General features: G+C 41.2%; 1 protein-coding gene across 3 annotated transcripts in view; it reads right to left on the minus strand.

The window, feature by feature from the left end:
* The window catches only part of NEK7 (NIMA related kinase 7), a 165196-nt gene that overhangs the window by 125498 nt on the left and 12588 nt on the right, over window positions 1-27110 (minus strand). Inside the window, exon 2 of one of the 3 annotated variants that reach the window (XM_035010390.1) lies at window positions 157-224. The exons of the other annotated variants lie outside the window; for them this stretch is intronic. The gene's annotated coding sequence lies outside the window, so the exon portion shown is untranslated. The remainder of the gene's footprint in view (window positions 1-156; window positions 225-27110) is intronic. 3 annotated transcript variants of the gene reach the window in all.

The following is a 27110-nucleotide window of genomic DNA, read 5'->3' on the forward strand; positions in this document are numbered from 1 at the left end:
AGATCAGTAGATCAGTTTAAACTCTTCTTGCACAAGCCACAATGGGTAACACTCTAGCCTTAAACTATACTTGGCGGAACAGAATATGTATAAATTAATACCACTAGACAGCGGAACAATCCACATATCCCACAAGAAAGGAAGTTAAATGATTACCTGAAATAAGACCTATCAGTCCTCTCTGGGGCTTTATTCAATTGGCTGAATCCAGAATCCTGTGGTACCTGATGGAGATGAAAACTGCAGGTTGGCTTCATCCAACTGATAATCATCCTTATCAAGTGTTGCATGAGATCATGTGAATGGATTTGGTCTCAGCATATTTAATCTGAATTGCTGACGGTGTGGCATACTCATGTGAAATTTGACTTCAGCCTATGTTTAGGGCCAAACGGTAGACTATTAGAAAAGGCTATCTATCATGGTCCCAAGAGCCCCTATACATCCTCCTTACCAAATGCACCAAACTACAAGTACACCAACCAATCCTCTGTCCTTCGGCCATATCTGTAGCTAGTCATGTAGGGCAGGCAACCATAGCATGACTACAGGGAGATTGCTTGCTCCCTGCCTGATCCCCAGTTAGGGGGACAGGCTTGCTTACACTTTCTTCCAATGGTGTTGAGCCTTTAGCCCTGGGCTCTGACACTGTGACCCAGCTAGCTCAGTGAAAGCACAGCAACCATCCAGACCCATCTTACTACTCCATGGGACTTGTGGGCAAGAGAATCAGTGTGATTATGCCGATGCTCCTGCTGTTTGCTGTGCTACAATGAGCTGTTTTGCTCTGATCTCTGAGTCTCACTGTCTACTTTCAGGCCTCCAGAGCTGTGGCAAGACATCCTCCTTGCGTGCTTGGTCATTTACTTGTCTGGGTACTCCTTGCCAACCTGCATGATGGCCGGGAAGAACAATACTAAGCACCAACACAGTAACAACTTGTTCTATACACAGTAGGCCAGCATTTCAAACCATTAAAAGAAACTGTAAAAGTATGAGAAAGTTCAACAAGTCAGGATATTTACTTTGATGGATTTAATTTTTGATTTCACCAAACATCACAATCGATAATGCCTTAACATCACCTGAATGCATTACCAAACAGAAAATTAAGTAAGCAGAAACACAGCATGCCAAATAGCTAAGGAAATCATTTCAATTCTATCCTTTCACAAGTAAAACTAATTTCCACTAGTCATTTTACTGTTCTAAACACATTTATCACAAGTTTAAATACAATGAACATTAGAAAAGTGATCTAGTAACATAAATATTCCAGCTAGTTAATCTTGCAGCATAGATTATCTCTTTCCTGCACTGCACTCCTTTGAGATAAGGTCATCTGCTAGGGCAAAGATACTGTATACATGTTTTTAAAAAGAAAATGATCTTACAGATTTTCATTTTCACTTTCAATATTTCAGCATGCACCCACTGGTACAGCCTCAGGAAACTGAAATCAAAATGACATCTGGAAGACGACCAGCAACCAATCACCAAACTGAGTAAATCCTTCCTTTAACAAAACCCAGCTTTAGATATTTACACATAATTTTCTTATGCAAACTCTGTTGAAACAAATAACAATACTACCATTCTCCTCTCTCTGGCTCCTTTCATCCATTGTTATTCCCTCACCAATATGTAGTTAAGACTTAAATACCTATCATAAAATGTGCAGAAAACAATTGCAGTTCAGACTATATGAGGCAAGTATCTGTTTTCTTACTAAATTCAACAACTTTCAGCTTTCTAAGGCTGTTCCCCTGGGTGACACTTGAGTTAGCATGAATGCGTTGGTCTCAATTTTTAAGAATACAAGAAAAAATACACACATAAATTAACCTATACTTCACGTGTGTTGCTCACAGGTATGTTTTGTACTCAGTACAACACTCTCATTAGTGTGAGAAAAATTTCAGAATAATAGTCTTTAACGTTTAAATCAGTTTGGGCACATGAAGAAAAAGAAAAGGCACATTTAAAAACAAAAAAATCCCTTTGAGGCATGCTCCTGTTATATCTATGGTATCAAACTTATTCCCACCACTCCAGGAGACGTCAAAAGGTCACTACACAAAGCAGTAAACAATAACAAAAATAGCTTCTAAATCCATCATACCCTGGGAGAATGGGGAGAGCAATGTTTTCCAAGAAAGGAAACATGAAAATCAGCCACAGTGTTAAACTTTCGTGGAGAATCTAATCAGTAAGGCAAAGCCAAAATCATACATGCTAAAAACCCAGAATTAGTTGTTAGGAAGGCAATTTAGCTGTCACCTTAACACATTTAATGCATAGATGACCACAAAATTAGGATAGATAAAAATAAAACAATCACAGCTGATTTGGAGGAAGGCCCTGGTAAATTTATTTTTAGGTCAAAATGCACAATGGGAAGCAAGTCAGTATAATTATAGATCAAATCTCCTAATATATCTTTTCCAATTTTTGGCAATGCACATACCACACCACCTTTTTCTTCTATTGTCTTCAGGCCCACTCAGTTTGTGTTTCAATTTCATTGACACTGACATCGTCAATGACCCAGATCTAACCAAAAACTTTTAACTTAATCCATTTGAGTATTTTTGTATTTACAACCTTACCACATTATTTAAGGGCCTATTATATGCCATGGACTATTCTAGACTCTGGGCATACAACCCGCACAAAACTGACATGAGCTCTGCCCCCAAGGACGACCTTGTGATCTAGGTAAAAAGACTGACTTTGATGGGTGGTGTGGTAAGTCTGACAAGCGAAAAATGCAAGGTGATAAGGGAGCATATAACAGAGTGTGGGGTAGAGGGGTATCAAGGAACTCTTCCCACTGAAGAAGTGCGCAGTGCGCACTGAAGAAAGGGGTTCTTTCAGTAACAGGACACATCGGCAAGGGGAAGAACCGGAGCAAAGACCGCATTCTGGGCAGCACTGTCTCTAGACAGGAGGTATTCTGTCTGCTCCTAGTACTCGTTATATACAGAAAGGTTACATTTCATGGACGGTCAGAGGTGGTTGTTAACTTTCAATGTCAAAACTTGGTATTTCTTAAATTTCTTACATTTTATATTAGACTACTATAATTCAAGAAATGACATTCTTAGTTCAAGTCAGAACAAGACTTGAATAAGACTTTAATAGATCTATCAAGAAAGCTTCACTGAGGTACATTTTGAATGGGGAGAAATTCATTCCCTCCCTCCCAGGGAGGTATAAAGTGAAAAATTTATGTCTAAAGTAGTTTCACAAATCTGGATCACACACAAAAGGAGGCAATCATTGATAACACTTCTTTAAAACAAAATATCTGCCAGAAAACCTGGCTTATCTCAACGGATGGACACAAATTCCCAATCATAACGAAGTTGAAACACAGATTAAGCAAAAAAGCTTCTCTTTTGAGAAAAGAAAAATAACTGCTAAGTAAAAGAAACACCTCAGAGAGGGAAGGTGGAAATCTATACTAATGTACCCAGTGTCTCCATTAGCATGCATGTTTGTATTTTGGAAACAGAAAAATCAAGACATTCTTTTTAATACAAATTTTCTTAGTACCTTTCAGAAGTGTCTTGTCCCCAGACCCTCCCAGAACCACCAACAATATTCTATTTTGGCTTAGAATGCTTTGTCATTGTATTAATGAAGATAAAGATAATCTTGTTGTTATCACTGTTGCCATCATTGTTGTGTTGTGTTGTGTGTATACATGCTTTAAAGTTGGTAAAGCCACTTTAAACACAAACCAAATTTAAGAATTCTTAAGTCCACCATTAGTCACAAATCATCTAGATTTATGAATGATCTAGAACAATAATGCAACAGCTCTATAAATATCCAAGTGATAAGGGAAATCTGTGTCCTAAGATGGCCGACCCAGCCAGCAAGGGAGTCCCAGCCCCTGCCCCGGGGCTCTGCTTCCCGTGCGCACCAACCCAGGTTCCTCTCCCTGCCCCGCTTCGCGCACACACCGAGAGTGCCCAGTATGCAGAAGAAGTGTATAAATTGCCCCTTTTGTTTGTGCTCGGGGCTCAGACCTTTGGAGATCACTCTCCTCAGAGCCCGCGGTGTTAAATAAACCTCCTATCCTCCAAGATCTCTGAGTGCCACTTGGTTCTTCCATCAGGTGATCCAGGCCAGGTTTGGTAACATTTGCTTGCCTGACCGGGAAACCCAACTGCGCTGGCCCATTGTTGCCACAGTTTGGGGGCAACGGCGGGGCAGTGACGGAACGAGAGATGGTAAGGGAGAAGGCGCGCGCTGTTTCGCTCCCGCCCCAGTCACCTTGGGCCAGCCCCGCTCCGCTGTTCCCGCCGGACTCAAGGAGACTTGGCAGGTGAGGACCTGGTCCTGACATCGGATTCCGGTAAGGCCTGGGGTCCCAGGACCCAGATAGGCGCACCCATCGGGGTGGAAGGGGAGCCTGATCACCTCCCAGAGACCTCTTAGAGGTCTCACAGGTAGGGATTCCCAGGGAGCGAATGTAGTAACTTCTGGAGTAAATGTGTGAGTGAATGTGCAGTCCGACCTGGCTTGCTCAAGCAGACTGATTCTGTGACTCCACGGGCGGGCACCCTTAAAGTCCCCAGAAGTCTACAGAGTCTGAGTGGGCCCGTCTGCAATTCCGTGGTGAACAGCATACAGTCTATGGCGGCATCGGAAGAGTTTCCGATTGTAAGTCACGACACAGATCGCTACGGCTAAGCCTCACCTAAGCTCCTTCGGGACACGGCCAGACGGGCATCTGATTGGTCTCTGCACCTCAGGAGGCACCCCCCCTTTTGTCTGTCTCTGCGCCACCGCACATGGGGACATAACCATGGGGTCAGGGCAGAGTAAACCTACAGTTCTAGAGACCATGATCAAAAATTTCAAGAAGGGGTTTTCGGGAGACTATAGAGTCAGGGTGAACCCCAGCAAGTGGAGAACCCTATGTGAATTGGAATGGCCCAACTTTGATGTCGGGTGGCCTTCAGAAGGGACACTGGATGTCCCAAAGATTTGCCGAGTATGGCAAGTTGTAACAGGAGAAACAGGACACCCCGACCAGTTTCTGTACATTGACTCCTGGCTAGGAATTGCTCAGACCCTTCCCCCCTGGGTGTGATTCACTTGCAATAGGCAGGTACAGGCCAGGGTCTTAATCACCTCATCCAAGAGACCTAAAGAAAAGCAGCAAAAGCCCCAGTCGCCACAAATCCTAGCCGGAGATCCTGAGGATGAACCAATCCTGCCCCCACCATTAAGTACCCCCAAGACCATCTACACCTGGCCCTTCAGCTCTAGACACTCCACCACCATCGGTTTCACCGGCATCCCCCAGGCCCAGAGGATACACTGGTGCCACCAGGCCCAGAGGATCCATCAGCGTCCCCAGGCCCAAAGATCCACTTTCTCCAGGACCAGCAGCCAGGCTGCGCCCCAGGCCAGGCACAAGTGCCCTCCAAATGCCAGTCCAAGAGACGCGGGAACCAGAGAGGCACGATGAAGACGGGAGGGTCCAATCCAGCCATTCCATGATGTATTATCAGCCCTTCTCCACCACCGACCTCCTCAACTGGAAACATAACACCCCATACTTCTCTGAGAAACCATAGACTATGGTAGACCTCATAGAATCCCTCTTCCAGACATATCTGCCAACCTGGGAAGACTGCCAACAGTTACTCCGCACCCAGTTTAACACAGAGGAAAGGAGGAGAACAATGAAAGGTACACGGCAGTACCTGGAAGAGCACGCACCAGCAGGAGTCATCAACCCTGCTGCTTGGGCTAATACGACCACACCCGAAGATCGCCCAGCATGGGACTTCACCACAACCGAGGGACAGGCCCACATCCGCCAGTATCAAGAGGCCCTCCTCTGGGGAATCCGGGCAGGAGCTAAAAAACCCATGAAGATGACTAAGGTATCCTCGGTCACTCAACAACCAGGGGAGTCCCCCGGGGACTACTACGAAAGACTATGTGAAGCCTACAGAATATACACTCCATTTGACCCCGAGGCACAGGAAAGCCAACAGGTGGTAAACACCGCCTTCGTGGCTCAGGCCGCCCCAGACATCAGAAAAAAACTTCAGAAACTAGAGGGTTTTGCTGGGATGAACATCACCCAGCTAATAGAGACTGCCAATAAGGTCTACATGAACAGGGAAGTCGCAGCCGAAGGAAGTCGACAAAAAGACGAAAATGAAAGTCAGCCTCCTCGCCGCCGCCCTGAAAGAAAAGGACAACACAAAGGCAGGGAGACCCAGACCACCAAAAGGGGGGAGACCCAGAACCCCCTTGGCAAGGGATCAATGTGCCTACTGTAAGGAGAAAGGGCACTGGAAAAATGAATGTCCCAACCAGGGAAAGGCTCAGAAGCCCAGCTGCTATAAGGAAAATCCCGAGAGGAGGACCTCATAGACCTTGCGGGAATGGACTCAGACTGAGGGGGACTGGACTCTTTCCTCCTCGGCCCCCATGAGCCCACAGTCAGAATGAAGGTGGGGGGCCAACCAGTGACTTTTATGGTTGCTACTGGGGCCGAGCACTCTTGTTGTCACCTCCCCAGTGACCCCTTTCAGCAAAAGGACTGCAACCATCCTTGGTGCCACCAGGACGCAGGCGATACAACAGCCTTTTTGCCAGGCTCACCAGTGTGAACTCGGGGGCCACAAGGTCTGACATGAATTCCTTTATCTGCCTGATTGCCCCATCCCTCTCCTGGGCCGAGACATACTCTCCAAGCTTAGGGCTCAGATAACCTTTGAGCCCACCGGACACACTAGCCTCCAACTGAACCCAAGGCAAGAGGAGACAGGGTCTCTGGTACTAGCAATTACCATGCCAAGGGAAGAAGAATGGAAGCTATTCTGTGCCCAGGCCCAACCGAGCAGCCCGCCGGAGTTCAGACTCACCTTCCCTTCAGTATGGGCTGAAAACAACCCACCTCGACTAGCCCGGAATCGGGCCCCTATCATTGTTGAACTGATCCTAGGAGCCCAACCTCAGAGGCAAAGGCAATACCCCCTTCCACAAGAAGCTAAGATCGACATCCAAGAACATATGGACAAACTCAAAGAAGCAAATATTCTAGTCGAGTGCCAGTCGGCCTGGAATACCCCACTCCTGCCAGTCAAGAAGCTAGAAGGGGGCTGTTCAAGTCTTGAACTGACCAGTTCAAGACCTGCGGGCCACCAACAAGGTGACCATCTCTGCACCCAGTGGTCCTGAATTGATGTACACCCTCCTCGGCCAAATCCCAGGGTCAGCCAGATGGTTCACTTGCCTAGATTTGAAGGATGCCTTCTTCTGCCTCCACTTAGCTCCCCAGAGCCAGCCACTGTTTGCCTTTGAATGGTCTGAACCTGATACAGGGCGCCAGATGCAACTGACTTGGACACGCCTCCCGCAGGGGTTTAAAAATTCACCAACCCTCTTTGGGGAAGCACTGGCCACGTACCTCGCCAGCTTCCCAAGAGAGGCCACTCGGTGCACCTTCCTCCAGTATGTGGATGACCTCCTCCTCGCCAGTGACACACAAGAAGATTGCACAAAAGGCACAAAGGCCCTCCTACAGCTCCTGTCAGACTCGGGAAGAAGGCACAAATCTGCCAACAGCAGGTCCGATACCTTGGTTTCCTCCTCACCCAAAGGAAAAGAGAACTAGAGCCGGAGAGGAATAAGGTCATCATCTCCCGGCCATAGCCCCAAACAAAAAGGGGCCTATGAGAATTCCTGGGGGCTGCAGGATTCTGCCACATCTGGATCCCTGGATTCTCGGCAATAGCAAGACCCTTTTATGATCTCTTAGGGGGACCAGATCGAGAACCCCCTGCCTGGACTGAGGAAGCAGAAGCCCTTTCACAGAGATAAAGACCGCCCCGAGGCGGGCTCCAGCCCTACGCCTACCAGATATAGAGAAACCCTTCAATCTCTTTGTACATGAAAAAGAAAAGATAGCGCTCGGGGTACTCACCCAGACTGTTGGGCCCTGGCAATGGCCAGTTTCATATCTGTCAAAGAAGCTGGACTCTGTGGCAGCGGGATGGCCATCGTGCCTCAGGGCGCTGGCAGCCACAGGCCTACTCATCAAGGAGGTGGACAAACTTACCCTGGGGCAAGAACTTAATGTCAAGGTCCCTCATGCAGTTGTGTTCCTCATGAATGCACAGGGACACCACTTCCTTTCCAACTCTCGGCTAGCACAATACCAAGGGCTCCTCTGCGAAAACCCGTGGGTCACCCTCGAAACAGTAAAGACATTAAACCCAGCAAATTTCTCCCCACGGAAGAGGGGGAACCAGACCATGACTGTTCTGAGGTAGCTGATGAGGTCTACTCAAGCCATCTAGATCTGCAGGATCAAGCCATAAAGAATCCAGAGCCACACTGTTCAGCGATGGCAGCAGTTACCTACAGGAGGGTGCCTGGAAAGCGGGTTATGCAGTAACCACAACCACTTAAGTCCTAGAAGCTAAGGCATTACCAGCTGGATAGTCAGCTCAACGGGCTGAATCATTCTCCTGTTGGGACAATATCACCCTATGGGGACCAACCCCATGGCCAGGTTTATGATTAAGTCCATGTTCACGCCAAGCCTTACAGTCAACCCCCAGAGTCAGACAGAAAATAACTCACCCTGGTGTATCCCTGGGTCCCCCATCCACACGCAGCAAGCATCTATAGCGCAACTGTTAGGTATGATTAACGCCTCCCACAAAGTGCCTAACCACTCAAATCCACCCCTAGCGTCTAACTGCTGGATCTGTATGAAGCCCGGTCCCGTCCAATATCTAGGTGTCATCCTCAACCAGTCCACCATGTCACCTCCCACCTCGGCACCGGGGACCTCAGACTATCCCCTTCTGGCTCCAGTACCACTATATGACAACTCTTCCTCTCCCATCACGGGCCACGGTTGTGTCTGTGCACCTAACACTTTTCTGGCTTGTGATCAAGGTGTATACACCTGCATCACCCCACGCTATCAATCATGCACACTTGTCAGTCTCTTACCCGATCTTTCAGTCCTCCCCGGGAGCAACGCCCCTCTCCTATGGAGACCTCCTAGATACCCTCGACACTCCCCTGCGGCCATCCCTCTTATCATGAGCCTGCTGGCCGCATCACATGTTGCCCTCAGTGCCACTGGTGTCGAGATGGCTCAGGTTCAGTACCAGGGGTTAACACAACAACTCACGGCAGATTTTTCCACCCTCACTCAGTCGGCCCTGGCCCTGCAGTGCCAACTCGATTCACTGGCCTCAGTGGTCCTCCAAAACAAGCACGGGATTGACTCGCTCAAGGCCGTGCAAGGGGGGCTCTGCTGCTTCTTACAGGAGGAATGTTGTTTCTACGCTAATGAGTCAGGGGTGGTCCAAGAAACTCTGACCCAATTACAGGAATGAGTACCTCACCGATGGGAAACACTCCCGGGGACAACTTGATGGGATACCCTCTCACAATGATTCCCTTGGTTCACCCCCCTCATCGGCCCCCTCCTATTGCTTCTCCTCATAGTAGCATTTGGTCCTTCTCAGACGCCAGTTGCTCCTTACTCACTATTGCCCCTTAGAAGATGAAAATGATGCCCTCTAAACTAGGTGTTTAAAGGGGCATCAAAGGCGGGGGGAGGGGGGCGATGATAAGGGAAATCTGTCCTAAGATGGCCAACCCAGCCAGCCCCGGGGCTCTTCCAGGTTCTTCTCTCCACTCTGCTTCCCACGCGCGCCAATCCAGGTTCTTCTCCCTGCCCCACTTCGCGCACACGCCAAGAGTACCCAGTATGCGGAAGGAGAAGTGTATAAATTGCCCCCTTTGTTTGTGCTCAGGGCTCAGACCTTTGGAGATCACTCTCCTCTGAGCCTGCCAGCATTAAATAAACCTCCTATCCTCCAAGATCTCTGAGGGCCGCTTGGTTCTTCCGTCGGGCGATCCAGTCCAGGTTCCGTAACACAAGCAGTTTAACTATTTAAAATGGAAAATATATTCTGAATTTTCCAAAATTAACCATGTAAAATTGGTCTCTCAGTCAAACAGGTTGAGAGGAAGTGAGTCAAGCCTATCAACTGATGAAATAAAGTTCAGAATTGCACGGTGTTTTATCCACTCACTCAAAAAATACTACTTGGTTAGAAGGTCAGAAACCAATTATTATAAAGAATTCTGATGCCTAAATAGAATATTATGCACATTTATTTATAATGTATCTACCATTTGGAAAACTGCCCAATGAATAAAGTCAAAGCCTTGCATACTACTAGAGTACTTACTATACTGTGGATAATCAAGGCATATTAAGCTGCATCAACACATTTTTTAAAAACTAAAATCTGGCATGTGCGTATCTCATTTTAAAAAATCATTTTAAAAAAGGCTATTGTTGATTAAGCATCAAACTGTTAAATGGAACAGGTACCACCCATACACACAACGTCCAAATAAGTCCAGAGAGGCCTCTAAACTCCCACATTTCTATTTGTGATGTCCTCTTACAAAAAAAAAAAAAAAGAAGAAGAATACAAGAAAGAAAAAAAAATTTATGTTTTCTTCACATGATTTTTGAACTCCTTAAGGGTTCCCGATGACATTAGACTATTTAAAATGCCTTCTGAAGTCATTTGCTGTGTTAATCTTATTAACACCGTGTCCCCAGTGCTTAGAACATGTTAGACACACAGTAGGCACCCAAGTATTTGCTGAATGAATGAAAAACATAAGGCCTACCTAATCTTGCTTTGTCTTAGTGAACTTAAAAAACAGTGGTTACAAACTCTTTTTTTTTTAAAGATTTTATTTATTTTTGAGAGAGAGAGCACGAGAGCGCATGGGGAGAGGCAGAGGCAGAGGGAGAAGCAGACTCCCTGCTGAGCAAGGAGCCCAATGCGGGACTCGATCTCAGGACCCTGGGATCATGACCTGAGCTGAAGGCAGACGCTTAACCAACTGAGAGTTAAAAAAAAAAAAAAAAGGCATCAGGAATTTGGAATTTTGTTTCCTGAATTGACTACTACACGTTTAGGACAACATTAACTGTAAATGTTTATTTGCTGTTAGTCAGAAGTACTTCAGAGTATAATGTTTAAGAAGGCTAGCATGTAAAATAATCAATTCACTTCAATTAATTACCTTAGAATACCTTTCACTATAACTTCCACTATGTCATTCTTTTGTTTAAAAATTTCTAATTGCTCTGCACTATCTTTAGAATAAAGTCCAAATTCCTTAGCTGGGATTGCAAGCCTCTATTTATTCAACAGGAACATACTGACTTCCTTCTTTGAGGCTGGCAGGTACTAAGGATAAAAAGATGCACAACAAATGGACCTTTCCATTGAAGAGTTCATAACCTAGTGAAGAGGTATTCAGAAGCATCTGGCAGAGATATGGCCAATAAAAGTCAAGAAAAGTCTCAAGTTTCAGGCTATTAGGTACAATCTCAAGATTGGTTCTCAGATGGAGAGTTACAGAGCTGATTTTTCATTTTACAAATACCATTTTGGCATCTATAAGGGAAATGAATCAGAGCCTCATGTCCCACTATTTTTGCCAAGCTGGCCCATTTTTGAGCTTTAGAAATCCTAATTTCGTCAACTGCAATGGCTTCCCCTCAAAGCCCAGCACAAATCCCCATGCTCCCATGGGACCTTCATGGAGTCCATTCAGATCAAAAGAGAACTCCCCTTCCTTTGACGTCCCAGTAGCAGCCCTCTACTAGGGCATACTTCTGAGCCTGTAAGGACCTTCCTTATACTGTTAATGACACTATCAGTCCAGATTATAAAGTCCTTGGTAACAAAGGCTGTAGTAGAGTCCTCTGAATCTCCCACTGTATTTAGCACAGTTCCTTTTCCACAATACGCCTTCACAAGGTACAACGAATAACTGTTGATTATCAGCTGGATTATATCTACTGAGACATTATAGAGTGTGTGAAAGTCCATAAGTAGATGGTAACAAAGAACAAAGAGTTTAAAAAATCTGAAAACATAAGTACTATTTCCAAAAAATAAAACCCTAAAGTCCTTGCATTGTTCTTTTCCAGATGGCTTAGTTACTCGTAATGCATATAGCAATCAAAGCCATAGGTCTATCAGCAAGAACCAACCAGAAAACCAGCCTTAAGTCTTAATTCATGATTATAATCTTGGGCTATAATAAGAAAGCAGGCATACACAAATCTCTCTCTCTCTCTCTATCACACACACACACACACACACACACATTTTACTCATACCCATTTCCTTTCTTTCCAGTTCAAAGCCTAAGAGATTAAACAGCCTTGTCCACTTAGAAATAGACACCAAACTAACCTACTTATTATTTAATATACAATTAAAAGAGAAAAATCCAGAATGGTGAAACCATTAATGTATGTCCAACAATACCTCCCTAACTGAAAGCTGACCATCAGATTATGTACATATCTAATTCTTCTGGGACTTACAGTTTTGTAGGCAAAAATCTTCATTACGGTCAAGTATATAGAAGTATATTATACTGATACCCTCTATTGACTTCTCTCTGTTGCCTATCTTTTGATTATTTCACTCTTTATTTCCATCAAACAGAGATAAACATAAAGAACACCTACCCATATTTTGTTTAATATGTCAAACACATGAAGACATTTTTAAATTGCACATTTTACCATTTTTTATATTAAAACATAAAACCCAGTGTCCCAATTATTTCATTAATTGACATAGTTTAAAAAGGTCTCTACTTCAATTCAAGCACTTACCCTGTCATATGTTATCTTTAAGAAACTGATTTGCTGGGGCACCTGAGTGGCTCAGTCGGTGGGTGTCTGCCTTCGGCTCAGGTCATGATCCCAGGATCCTGGGATCGAGCCCCACATCGGGCTCCCTGCTCGGCGGGAAGCCTGCTTCTCCCTCTCCCTCTCCCACTCCCCCTGCTTGTGTTCCTGCTCTCCCTCTCTCTCTCTGTCAAATAAATAAATAAAATCTTAAAAAAAAAAAAAAAAGAAACTGATTTGCTTTATACTGTTAACTGTTAAAATATAGTTTAAATTCAATCTGTGGATTAGTCCACCATCCAGGTAGAATTTTCCAAATAATCATTTCTTCCATTGTGGCACTGAATGAATTCTAAGAATCATACAACCCTGCTAATTTAGAACTTTATTTTTGTTGTTACTTACTTCTTTGGTAATCTTATCAATATTATTGAGGAGAATCTCACAAACAAATAATACAAGGGGAAAAACACCAGAATATGACACAGAGATACAACTCTTAACCCACTTTTACCAAGAACTTTCTTTGTGATGTGTGACCAATCCCTCAGAGCCTTAGTTACCTCAAATATCATATGAAGGTAAGGATTATATGATCTCCAAAATCCCTTCCAGTCTCAAAAGTCCACTCAATCCTAATTTCTACTGAAATAAGCAAATAAGTCATGTTGTATAAATGCAGAGGTTTTTTTATTCAAGTGGAGCAGCAGCTATAGATTAGTTACTACTCCAGAGCAGAGCCTCCTAGCAATATACGATTAATTCCCAAGAGATCCCTTAATTAAAACTTCATGGAAGACAGCACTATTGGATAACAGTAAATAAATGATCAATTAATTTGAAAAATAAAATACCAAGAAGGAAAAAGGTTTGATTTGCTTCGAATGACATATCAAGTATATAGCTGACCTCTCAAAAAAAAATTAAGTTAATGGGGGCACCTGGGTGGCTGAGTCACTAAGCATCTGCCTTAGGCTCAGGTCATGGTCCCAGGGTCCTAGGATCGAGCCCCATGTTGGGCTCCCTGCTCAGCGGGCAGCCTGCTTCTCCCTCTCCCTCTGGTGCTCCCCCTGCTTCTGTGTGCTTTCTCTCTCTGTCTCTGTGTCAAATAAATAAAGCCTTTAAAAGAATTAATTTAATGCTTCTGGGTTTGTTGTTTTCTGAACTATTGAAAGATGATGCAAAGCTCTAAGATTCCAATTTATAATTACTTACCTCCTCAAAGTAGCCTGGGAATTATCATGCGCTTAAAGTTAATGGAAAACTGTACATAAAATAGGTGACATTCTCAGTTTCATAACTTATCCCCTTTTAACCTTTCCCGCACAGATAGTTCTCTCATATTAAAAGTCAATCATGGGGCACCTAGGTGGCTCAGATGGTTAAGCATCTGCCTTCAGCTTGGGTCATGATCTCGGGGTCCTGGGATCCAGCCCCACATCAGGCTCCCTGCTCAGCGGAGAGTCTGCTTCTCCTTCTCCCTCTGCATCTCCCCTCTGCTGGTGCGCTCTCTCTCTCAAATGAATAAATAAAATCTTAAAAAAATAATTTTAAAAAAGTCAGTCAGGTGTATGTTTAAAGCATCATTACATGAAGTATTTTATACAGTTTTTCCTATTACAAATCAACATTGAAAAACGTGTGAGCTATAAGCCCATTTTCACACTTTTACTTTTAGTAAACGATTCTATGAATATAAATTATTTAATAAGCCTGAGAATTTGTTTTCTGAAAGTGAAAATGATATGTCCTCTTGAAAACACCTCACGTGGGTTCTCATTCGATAAGAAAAGCTACGTATCATCTGACTATCTTCCTAAAAGATTATGATAATTACCAAAAATTACTACAAAGTCATAATTATCAACAAGAAAATGCTGGTACCCAAAGGGGGAAAATATGTTGGGTAACAACAAAAATTATGAATTCTAGCCCTGCCTCTATCATCACCCAGCTAATGCAAGCTTAGGAAATCCATTTGCCTTCTCAGTGCCCTTCCTATGCCATCTGTCAAGTGAGGAAAAGCCTGCCCATCCCTCAAGCAAACTGTTACCAAAAAGAAAACTCATTCAAACCTCTTCTGTCATATTTTCATCTAGCTATACAGTTAAAACAACAGGTTTCAGTGTACATCCTGAATAAATTACACTTTACAATAAGTAACAAAATGTTGGCAACACAAATGCTGATTCTGAATTATTGCATAATTATGCTGCACATTAATTATCTCTCTGTAATGCAAAGGCTTCTAAATATTTTATTTATTGAGAGAGAGAAAAAGAGAAAGTGCGCCTGTGTGCAGGAGGTGGGGGAGCACATGGGCAGAGGGACAGGACAGGGAGAGAGAATCTCCAGCAGAAGATACGGTGCTGAGCAGAGGACCGCCCACGGCTGGGCTCAATCTCAGAGCCCTGACACCATGACCTGAGCCAAAACCAAGTGTGGGACATTCAACCCACTGAGCCACCCAGACGCCCCTATAATGCAAAGGATTTTAAACGTTAGTTAAAACTGCATTCTTATTTGTAACTGAAAACCCAAAAGAAAAAAAAATCTTCATGTTTCCCTATTGCCATGATTTTTAGTTTCCAAATTCTATGTTTACATGTACTTGTCCAGCAAAATGAGTACCAATATGCTTTACTGATATCTTACACACTTACAGTTTTGTACATTTAAAAAAGTTTTCACAGGTATCTTCTCAAAACTTCACAGTGGAGTGAATGGGAAAGAATTTCCAGATTACAGACAAGAAAACTCAAAAGAGAAAAGTTACAGGACTTATCCAAGATTACATAAGAAGAAAAAACTAGAACTCAAGATTTCCTGACTCCTCTAAAGCAGTACCACATCCAGGCTATTTTGTGTGTTTACACACAGACACACGCTCACATACACATGCCAAGCCCTGTATAACTGCAGCTGCTTCTTGGAAATTGAAAAACTGCAGAAATCTGCATATGAATGAAATTTTCTCAAGCCCTGCAAAGCCACATTTCAAGGCTAGGGTTTCATGGGCTGCAAGGCAGTCCTAAGGCCATAGAAAAACTGTTTAGCTCAAAACCCAACTACATCTTGAAGAATTCTGAACCAGCCTCAGGTCCCAAATCCCTTGACTTTCCTACATGAACAGAGAGCTCTATCATTACGAGTCCTCCTCATGCATCCCACTTTACCAAGGATAATACTTCTGACCAGGATAACCCTTGGGTTTCTTCCAGTTTTGCTGAGCAGTAATTGACACACATCACTGTAGAAGTTTAAGATGTACAGTATGATGAATATACATATACTGTGAAATGATAAAATGATCATCACAATAGGTTTAGCAAGCATCCATGATCTCATACAGACACAATAAAAAGCAAAAGAAGAAGAAAAAAGGGGAAAAAAGTTCTCCTTGTGATTAGAACTCTTAGGATTTACTCTTTTAATAACTTTCCTATATAATGCTAACCATAGTCAGGTTGCACATTACATCCCTAATATTTATCTTATAACTGGAAGTTGGTAACTTGTGACCACCTTCCTCCAATTCCCCCTCCCCTCACCTTCCTCTATCTCTGGTCACCCCAAGTCTGATGATCTCTTTTTCTATGTATTTGGTTGTTTTTGGTTTTGGTTTTGGTTGTTTTTAGATTCCACATATAAGTGAGGTCATACCATATTTGTCTTTCTCTGACTTACTTCACTGAGCATAATGCCCTCAAGGTCCATCCACATTGCCGCAAATGGAAACTAAAACCACAGTAAGATATCACCTCATGCCTCTGAGAATAGCCATCATCAATTAGGACGGGCATCATCAAAAAAATGAGATAAAAAGGGCTGGCAGGGACGTGTAATAGTGGGAACCCCTGTGCACTGTGCACTATGAGTGGGATTGTAAACTGGTACAGCCACTATGGAAAATCCTCAAAAATTAAAAACAGAACTACCATACGATACAGCAACTGCACTTCTGGGAATATATCCAAAGGAAATGAAAACCCTAACTTGAAAAGATATCTATTACCCCCATGTTCAAAGCAGCATTTGAATTTATAAATATAATTTGTATAATTATTACATATATACAATTAGATGATATTTAATGGAGTATTACTCAGCCGTAAAAAAACCAGAATAATCCTTTTTTAAATAGTATTTATAATACCCCTTCACTTTTCAAGAATCTTTATAAATTTCCTGTCACTTAACCGTTAGACCAAATTTAAAACAACCTTAAGTTAAAGCTTGCTGGGTATATAAAACAAACATTAAGGCTATTTCAGTTTCAAAAAAAACACGTTTTATGTTTAAAAAAGTATATGGCTTACCCTTTTAAAAATATTTTATATGAAGAAAAATATCATTTTTAAATCCATTTTAAACTAAAAGTTACATAAGGATATGCTTCCAAATATTTTCATTTAACAGCTACAGAATGCTTAAAATGCAAGGTTCTATATCAAAATGGGTGACAAAAAATACATAAAAATCAACTTATTTCCTACCCTTAAAGAGCTTAAAATATAGCAGATAAGAAGTAATAAGGACAAACTTCCATGCAAGTGGAATAAATTATGACATTGACTATATTCCATACTAAATGATATTCCCAATTTTCTAAGAGGCTTTTTTTTTTTAAAGATTTTTTATTTATTTATTGAGAGAGATAGTGATAGAGAGCATGAGAGGGGGAGAGTCAGAGGGAGAAGCAGAGTCCCCGCTGAGCAGGGAGCCCGATGCGGGACTTGATCCCGGGACTCCAGGATCATGACCTGAGCCGAAGGCAGTCGCTTAACCAACTGAGCCACCCAGGCGCCCCTCTAAGAGGCTTTTTTATATAAAAGGGCGGGGGATTAGGTATCAAATGATATCAAATGATTTTCTGCTCTACTAAGTTTATCATACAAGTTTTCTTACTGAACCAAATGAGGTAATGAATCATGTGACTATATCTGTTCTGTTAAACCATCTTTAAATGCTCAGATAAAAATTTCTTAGTCATTGGGGTACCTGGGTGGCTCAGTCGTTAAGCGTCTGCCTTCGGCTCAGGTCATGATCTCAGGGTCGTGGGATCAAGCCCCGCATCGGGCTCCCTGTTCAGTGGGAAGCCTGCTTCTCCCTCTCCCACTCCCCCTGCTTGTGTTCCCTCTCTCGCTGTGTCTCTCTCTGTCAAATAAATAAATAAAAATCTTAAAAAAAAAAAAATTCTTAGTCATGATTAATGACTCTTTAACTGTTCCATTAGTCTTAATTTTATTAGATTTGTACAGCAATATTCATAAATATTTTCCAAACTCTGTTCCTTAGAACACCAGAATCCCATAAATCGTTCATTGATAATCCATGACCAAAACAAAAGAAAAAAAAAGAGGAACCTGTAAAATGCTGGGCTAAATTGCTCAGGGATCCTAATACGCTACAGTGCCCTATGAATCTCCAAAACAGTTCCTTATGCAGATTTTTCCAAACTTGTCTAGCCACAAAATTCTTCCATAGAACTTCTATTAATATCTACAACTCTAGTAATCTGTTGAACATAGCTTAGTCAATAGTTGACCTAAACATTCTCCTTCAGTATAATTTTTGATATTAAGAATATACGAACACAAGGACATGGATAGGAAGATTCCCAGTCATTTAATTTTAAAAAGTAAAAATCTAAAAGGCAACTCGTGTAACTTTAATTCCTCCATAGTTATTGGTCTATTAAGTTATTACATTTTCAGTCAATTTAAAAAAACTGTTCATCTTATTTAGTTCTTTTCTTCATTTAATTCTACTTTGGAATTCGTACTGTTACTCTCCTGTCTTTTCTGTGGTGTTTTCCCTATAAATCTTGACCCACCTTTTTTTACTTTTAATCCTTCTAGGTTTATTTGTGCTAAGTATACCTTTAAAAAACAGCAAATAGTTTAGGATTATTTTTTAGTATGAGTTGGTCTTTTAAAGGGGAAATTTAATATACTACATGTAAATTGTTTTACTGATACTTGTCTTTTAAAACCTTGTTTCCTTGCTGCGTTTTGGGTTTGTTTTTTTTTTCCATCTCTTGCCATAATCTTTAATCTTGTCTAATTTAGGAAACAAATATATATCCTCTCCTATTTTAAATTTTACTAATGGTGACTTCCCAGATTTTTTTGTAGTTTTCTTTGACCACTTTTTGGCTGATTATCAAAGGAAAAATGAAATTCATGTTAGGATACATAATCTGATGCAGGTTGGCCAAGGACTGATCCCGCCATGACACCTGCCCCTCGTATTCTACCCCCAAGTTCTCAGATTATAAATCTTATAACCACAGCCTATCTTTCTGAGTTATTTCTGGCCCTCCGCACTATATCCAATCTTGTATAACAACTGTTTAGTCTTGCTTCTACGGTTAATTTGTTTCAATGCTTATTCCCAGTGCTTTCGGACAAAGATGTCCTTTTCCCTAATTTGACTTGTCTCATTTGACTTTTTCTCATTTAAAAAAAAAAATTTTTTAAAGCACACGTGCAATACATTTTCTCTAATTCCTGAAAATCCAAAAATATCCTTCCATCTTCCTCACACATGAACCATAATTTGGCTGCGTATACAATTTTTTTTGCCACAACCCTTTGTTTTGTTCTCTGCAGACCTCTGAAGCAATTGTTCCATTACTTCTTGCACTTTGTGTTGCTGTGCTCAAAGTGTTCAAAGAGAATACTTTGATCCTTTCCAATTTCTTGGATAAAGACACTGTCAACTACAGTTAAGAAGTGTGTATGTATTTGATACTACTTAATCTAGTATCAGCTTGAATAAATCAGGCTAGCAATGTGAATAGGATATTCTTTACCTGCTTTTTTCATTTCTACACCAAATATCTCTTTTGCTCTATGATCAATAAGCAATTCTGCTGATTCTCTTGCTCAGGTTTCCTTTAATGATTAGTCCCTTGGTTATTTAAATCAATAATCATGCATTTTCAGCTGGCACATAACCTGCCTCCTATACACTGATGATTTATGAACCAGTAGCTCCAGAATCTCATTTCCAACTCTACTGGATCTTTCTGCCTGATTGCCAAAACAGACATATCTAAAATCTTGAAGATCTCCCACCCATTCTACACTGTATTCCCTTTCTTAGTGAATGGCATTGCCACCCAGTCATCCCATATAGTTCCTAGGTCATACCAGACCCTCTGACTCCCTCACCTCCACGTAGGTCCTCCAGTCCTTCTACCTCCCAAATGTCTCTCTGCTTATCCTAGACCCTCATGATTCTTGCTACTATTATAACCTATTAACTATTTTGCCTGACGTTGTGATAATATAATTTCTACTCTATACAGTCACCTAAAATGAAAATCTAATTATGGCATATTCCTGCTTAAAACTCTTTAACAAATGGGGCGCCTGGGTGGCTCAGGTGGTTAAGCGACTGCCTTCGGCTCAGGTCATGATCCTGGAGTCCCGGGATCGAGTCCCGCATCGGGCTCCCTGCTCGGCAGGGAGTCTGCTTCTCCCTCTGACCCTCCTCCCTCTCGTGCTCTCTGTCTCTCATTCTCTCTCTCTCAAATAAATAAATAAATAAATAAATAAATAAATAAATAAATAAATAAATAAAAAACAACTCCTTAACAAATGAAACACACTTTTCTTAGCCTTGCTTCTTGTTTGCCAGTGCCTTCCTTCTTATAAATCCTGTAGTCTGATCTTAAAACCATTTATACTTCCTCCAAATTCTAGGCTATTTCATACCTATGTGCCTCTGACAAAGGTTGCACTATCTTACTGATAGCACCCTTCCCAGCTAGTCTGCCTGGCCAACCTTGCTTCATCATCAGTGGCCCTTTTGCTTTGGGTGGCTCAGTCAGGTAAGCATCTGCCTTTGGCTCAGGTCATTATCTCAGGGTCCTGGGATCAAGCCCCGTGTCGGGCTCCTTGTTTGGTGGGGAGTCTGCTTCTCCCTCTCCCTCTGCCCCCCAACTCGTGTTCTCTCTCATGCTCTAACAATTTTTTAAAATCTTTAAAAAATATAATAATTGGGGCTCCTGGGTGGCTCAGTCAGTTAGGCAGCTGCCTTCGGCTCAGGTCATGATCCCAGGGTCCTGGGATCGAGTCCCGCATCGGGCTCGCTGCTCGGCAGGGAGCCTGCTTCTCCCTCTCCCTCTGCCTGCCTGTCTGCCTACTTGTGTTCTCTCTCTCTCTGTCAAATAAATAAATAAAATCTTAAATAATAATAATAATAATAATCAGTGGCCCTTTATAAAATACCTTCTGAAATATTTGTCTTAATGTATTCTAGTGAATCAGTTATCTGTCCATCTGAGGTCCTGATCATTAACTACACTAGCAACTACTACTTAAGGGCAGAATCTATTTCTTCCTCATTTTTTCTTTTACCTCCAGTACATATTAAGGTCTAATAAGTACTTGTTGAATAATCAAATCTAGAAAATAAGAAGTTATCAAAAATACAGGTCTAACAATCAGGACCTAATTAATTCAAACTTACATGAGCATCTACTTCTGAATAATTAAAAACTAGCTATCCTCCCTAGGTCTCAGTTTACTTCCCTCTAAAGGAGGTTCATAGTAAGCACATGGCACGTGATGACAGAGCAAGGTCTCAAATCCTTATCTTAGAGTAACAAATGGGAACTTTTCTATGGCAAACAAATAGTTGGAAGAATAAAATACTAATGCTATTCACAAGTGTTAAATGGTATACAAATGCAAGATAGTATTATCTTTTCCGTTTATCTTTACAGAAGAATCTCCCTAAGAGGATGTTAAAGACCTAGTCAGCCATTTCCAAGAACTTTGCCCAAAAAGCTTTTCATAGACTTTCTGTTTGTTTAGTTTAACTGTTGGCAAACGAGGCCATTACAAACAATAAATTTTCCCATATATTTCTGCCATGTCATTCAGTTACTCACATAGCAACAACTAACCCCCCGCAAAAGCACGTGATTACTAAGCCAACCATTCAGTTGTAACACTAGAAAAATCATGGCAACCGAACGATACCATCCATGGCAAAAGACTGACACACATAAAGAGCTGTGATAAATAGGCTGGATCCATCTTCCCAACCTGATTATAAAAAGCATCCTACTGAATTCAATAATTCATAGAAGTGAATTCTGTCATAACAAAGCTGATAAGGCCCTATGGAATAGGCTAGTAGTTGGAAATGATTTCATTTCTGTGAATTATTTATTGTGAGATCATTTGTTTTAACAGACTTTGGTGTGTACCAAGCACTCACTAACCAAAAACTCATCACAAAAAAATTAAAAACACTTCTCATTTAAATAAAATAAAGGGAAATTTTAATAGATTTTTTCAGAATTAACACATCCTTATTTAAAAAAGCTTATTAATTGCTGTTTATTCATTTTTTTTTCACATACCTACTCTATTAGACACTGTTCCTTGCACTTATTCCTGAATTTCCAAAATCCTCTTTTCTTTACATACTACAGTTTATAGGAACCATAAAATAGTTTTAAAAAGACCTATCAATTACAAACTAAACAGGTAAACTGAAACATAGAACTAAGTAGCAAAATAATGACCCCAACGCAGGTCCTCTGATGCCCTCTCCAGGGAACTTTTTCACTCAATCCTCACCCAGACCTTCACAACGTTCTTGAGATCTGAGTCAGTCATAACAAAAGAGTCCGTCTAATGGATAATTAGGTTAGTAGGACATAATCAATGTTTAACAAAACAAAGCTAGTGTGTTATTTTACTTCTGGGAAAACTCCTGCCTTTTCCCTCTTCCTGCGCCCCTCCTCTCCACTCAAAAAAAAAAAAAAAAAAAACTGTATCTCTGAATTCTCTTCATCTCTTTTTCACTGTGCACAGACTTCCAATGCAAACCAAATTAAGAGAAAATTAAGAAAGGAGGAGAAAAAGCAAGTATGTAAAAGCCATTCACTCATAAGTTACACAAAACTGTCTTTTTTTTTTTTTTTAAGATTTTAGGTATTTAATTAATTGACAGAGAGAGAGACAGCGAAAGAGGGAACACAAGCAGGGGGAGTGGGAGAGGGAGAAGCAGGCTTCCTGCGGAGTAGGGAGCCCAATGTGGGACTCAGTCCCAGGACCCTGGGATCATGACCTGAGCCAAAGGCAGTCCCTTAACCAACTGAGCCACCTAGGCGCCCCTGTCCTAACTTTTAATAAAAATATTTTTCAATATACTTACTTATAAGGTAAATCATGGTTATATTTTATACTTCAAAATTGGCCTTCTAAGAAACTAAATGCAGTTGCTGCTATTTCTGTTCTTGATATCACAGAACTGAACTCATCTTTGAATGGATTATACAAAGTTAACCAAGGCAGCCGCAAAGCAAACTTTCTCACCAAACTCTGCCAAGTTATTTCAACCCTGACCTACACCATCCTGCAATCCCTCTCCTGATCTTTTTCACAGACCACAAAATCATGCCAAGCTGTGTGCGTGTGTCTTTCAACATACACGAACAGATACTACAAACAAACGTACTTTCTCTGGCACACTTATATGTGAAACTACGATTTTAGGGAGATACTATCCAAAGAATAAAGACTGTTATTTTAAATTAGCAGTAGGAATAACAAACATAATGTTGTTTGCTCATCAGAAGCTATCTGGGATGTTATATGACAGACTTTAAATATAAATAACTCATAAAAAAATTGCAAATCGAGTTAATAGTGATTACAGACTTACAAACACTAAAATAGTTATATATAATTGATGAGATCTATCTAAATTTTATTTTCAGAAACCTTCTGAGTATGTGAAAATCCATTTCTCTAAAGAATAAAATCTTAGAAAGACAGCATAGGGTAAGAGGCTTTAAAAGCACAGTTTTATTAAGGATGTAAATGGCATTATTTGGGTTTTCCCAAGAAAATGTCTTACATAGTATATACTTAGAGCTAAAGTCAGACAGCAACACATGAGTTAACTTTTAGTTACTTTCCATATTTGTTGAGTATTTACCTTCTTTTAAGTGAGCAAGGATGAATAGGACCCCTGACACATCTTCTCTAAACAGACTTACCCGCTACCACACATAATCCGTTGCCCCTCTCTACTGATGACACCAGAGCTCTACACCAGGCCAGACTTTGCTGCTGAGCTCAAGCTCCATATAACCAACTACCTAGATAGGGTCACTTGTATATCCCACAAACAGCCCAAACTCAACATGAGAGGCCTCCTCCTCCCACCACACTCGGTTAGTTTTCATGAATGCAGTGTCAATGAGAACTGAACGCGTTATTCTCTACCTCTGCTTAAACAACAGGACTGAATTTTAAGCTGATCTGGTTAAGATTTCTTTTTTGTTTTTCATCAGCATTAGGCACTATGACAACTTTATCTATAACTAAAGCAAAACGTATTCCCTTGCATCTTAGAGTACTTCAACTCTCACTTTCCCTAGCCAACAAGTAGAAATTTATACCATTTGATAGCTATGTGATTTGCAGGTACTCTGCATAGGAAGATCTATATGATTATCTCAACACTAAAATGACATGTAAAGGCCAGCTGCAAACACATTTTGTAAATACATGAGAAGGCTTCTAAAACCATACTGGGACAAAGTTTGTTCTTCCTAACTCTCATGATCATACTACTACTGCTTATTAAAGACTATAAAGAGAGTCAAAATGGCAAAAGAATTAGAAAATATGCCAATAAAAAAGGAAGACTATACCTCTTCACATTTAGTGAGAGCCATCTATATATACCCCGGCCCTCAATGAGGCAAGAAATACCATGGCATAAATAAAATGTCCTAAGAATCTTCAACAAAGTTAAGTCTCTAATTTCTTTATTTCATCCTTTTTAGTAAAAAGCCACAGCTACTCAAAGGTGGGGGTGAGTGGAGTAGGGAGAAAAAGGTGCTAGAACTGGAGATAAATAACACCATCATCTACTCGGGCCCCCTGCCAAAACTGTGGGCTCTCCTCGACTCCTCCTCTCTCTTATCTACTCGAACTCATTCACCGGGTCAAGTTTTGAGCACAACCGACGTGTCTACTACAGCTGCTGGGAATACAAAATGGATTCAGGCAATTTGGATCCCTCAAGTTATTCCCAGGAGAGACAGAAAGAAGCAGACTTTTACAGCCCACGGAAGCAAGTATTCTGACAGACACCATCCCAGGGAACTGCTACAAGAGCTGGCAAGAGAGATGCCTAAGCAGGCTGTCAGGTCAGCAAGGCTTTGCAAAGGAGACACTTGGAAGTGGGTTCTAACGAGTGTGTGGGAGCTACACAGGCAAAAAAGAGGGCAGACGCTCCTGACTAAGAGCAGGGAGTGACGAAGGAACCACAAGTAGCGCGATAAGACAGGAGCATCAGAAACAGCAGAGGCAAGAGCCAAGGCCCAAATCATAGTTTTAAGAGACTAAGGGATTGGAAATTATTCCAAAGATAGTAAGTGAAGGATGTTAAGCAAGGAAAAAAAACAAAAATAAAAAACAAAACAACAACAAAAAATCTAGAAGTGGGTAGAAGGTATTGAGGGTGGTTCTTTAAAAAAATTAATTAATTAATTTAAAAAAAGCATAAACTGATTGAATAAGGACATAAATACATAAATAAATTTAACCCCATACTAAATTTTAAAAGGGAAAAAAAGAAAGCAGATACTACAATAGGCTCTGTTTATAAAGAATAAAATAACACTTTTTCTTGGTAAATTTAAAGTATACTGTACTATGACCAGAGCCTGGATTTTCAAGTCTAAACTTAATTTTTTCATACATCCCTTAACACATTTTCTTAATACATTTTTAACACATTTTCTTAATACATTTTTTAACAAATCTACCTAAGGCTGCCTTTATAATAATCTTGATTCAATTCTGACACTAGTTCCTGATCTCTGATCACCTAAAAACCGGTAAAAAGATATCAAAGACCTATAGCTTTTATTGCTATTACAACCAAAAGTTGAAAACATAAAGGTACAAATAACTCTTTACAATCGTATTACAGGAGAGGAGGGGGCCAATCTTCTTAGTATTGTATGTGGGGCTTTCATAATGCAGTATCTGGGTATTTTTCCAGGCTCATTTCCTACGTGCTTCTTCATTCATTCACGAATATACACTGTATCTTTGGCCCACTTGGCACAGGCCTTTTTGTAAGTACTTTAAATGTTTTTTTTTAAATAATTATTGACATTGTGATTGTTCTTTTAAACTTCAGCAATGAAAGCTATGAAAAGATACTAAATAAAATATATCTATTTTGAAGCAGAACAACCTTTCTCTAGGTCAGCATTTGATGACACAAATCAAAGGATAACCATCATCAATTCCCAATTAGTAGTTATTCTTTAGAGGGGAATAATTTCCAGTAGTAAGCTAGTTACTTCTTTATTTAACTCAGTTCAGTGTTTTCCTCATGAGAGGCCTGTCAGAACATCAAAACAGGATTCATTTGGCAAATACAGTCAGCAATTTTTTGGGCAGAGAGACGTTGCTACCCCTTTATAAAAAGCCAGGTCAATGAACTTGAACAAGGAATGGGCTTGCCTCTAAGCAAGGGAAATATAAGGATACTTAGTAAACGGCTTAATAAATCAGCCTCAAATCAATTTAATCTGACCGCTGATCCTGTTTTAACCTCACATCCTAATTCCAAGAACTTAGTTCTTTGCTCCTTGTTGCCCGAGCCTCTAACTTGTACCTAACTGCCAAACTTACCTCTGCCTTGACTCCATAACTCTTCTCGTTTCCACCAACTTCATGTCTGGCATCTCTATCCATTTTTCCTAGTCCTGGTTCCCATGTCATCCTATTCTGAGATCTGCCAGAACTTAAAATTCAGAATTCAGATACCAAACCCAGACTCTCAAACTAGATCTCTGAATATCCCAACATTTACCACTGACTGATCAACCTTTATCTATATCACATAGTAAGACCTTCCTCATAATATGCCCTATGGGCCCTGCAGAGACATGCACCTCGCCGTCATCACAGACTTCCCTGAAACCAACTGCTCAATTGTTCTGGACATTCTTTCACTCTAGGATCTGCCCAGACCTTCTGCCCCATATCCTCACCAGGAGGCAGTCACCTGTCATTCCCTGAATGGCTGGTTCTGACAAAAATGGTCCTAGGCCCTGCAGGAAACACTAATATGTACAGCACATGATTCACACCTTCCAGAAGCTTATATTCCAGGAAGGAAGCTAAGACAAGTAACTACAGGGAGAGCCAACAGGTACTAGAGGCTTAAAAGAAGCAGAAGGATTTCTACTAGGGCAAACCCTTAAAGGACGAAGATTATTTTAATATAGTGATACTGAATAGCTGAAGCAAAGAGAATAGGCATTAAAAGAAGTGAGAAAAGCAAAAAGATAAAGCAGTGAAGC

This window comes from Mirounga leonina, unplaced genomic scaffold, assembly GCF_011800145.1.
Source record: "Mirounga leonina isolate KUSES-001 unplaced genomic scaffold, KU_Mleo_1.0 Mir_154, whole genome shotgun sequence".
Lineage (NCBI taxonomy): Eukaryota > Metazoa > Chordata > Mammalia > Carnivora > Phocidae > Mirounga > Mirounga leonina.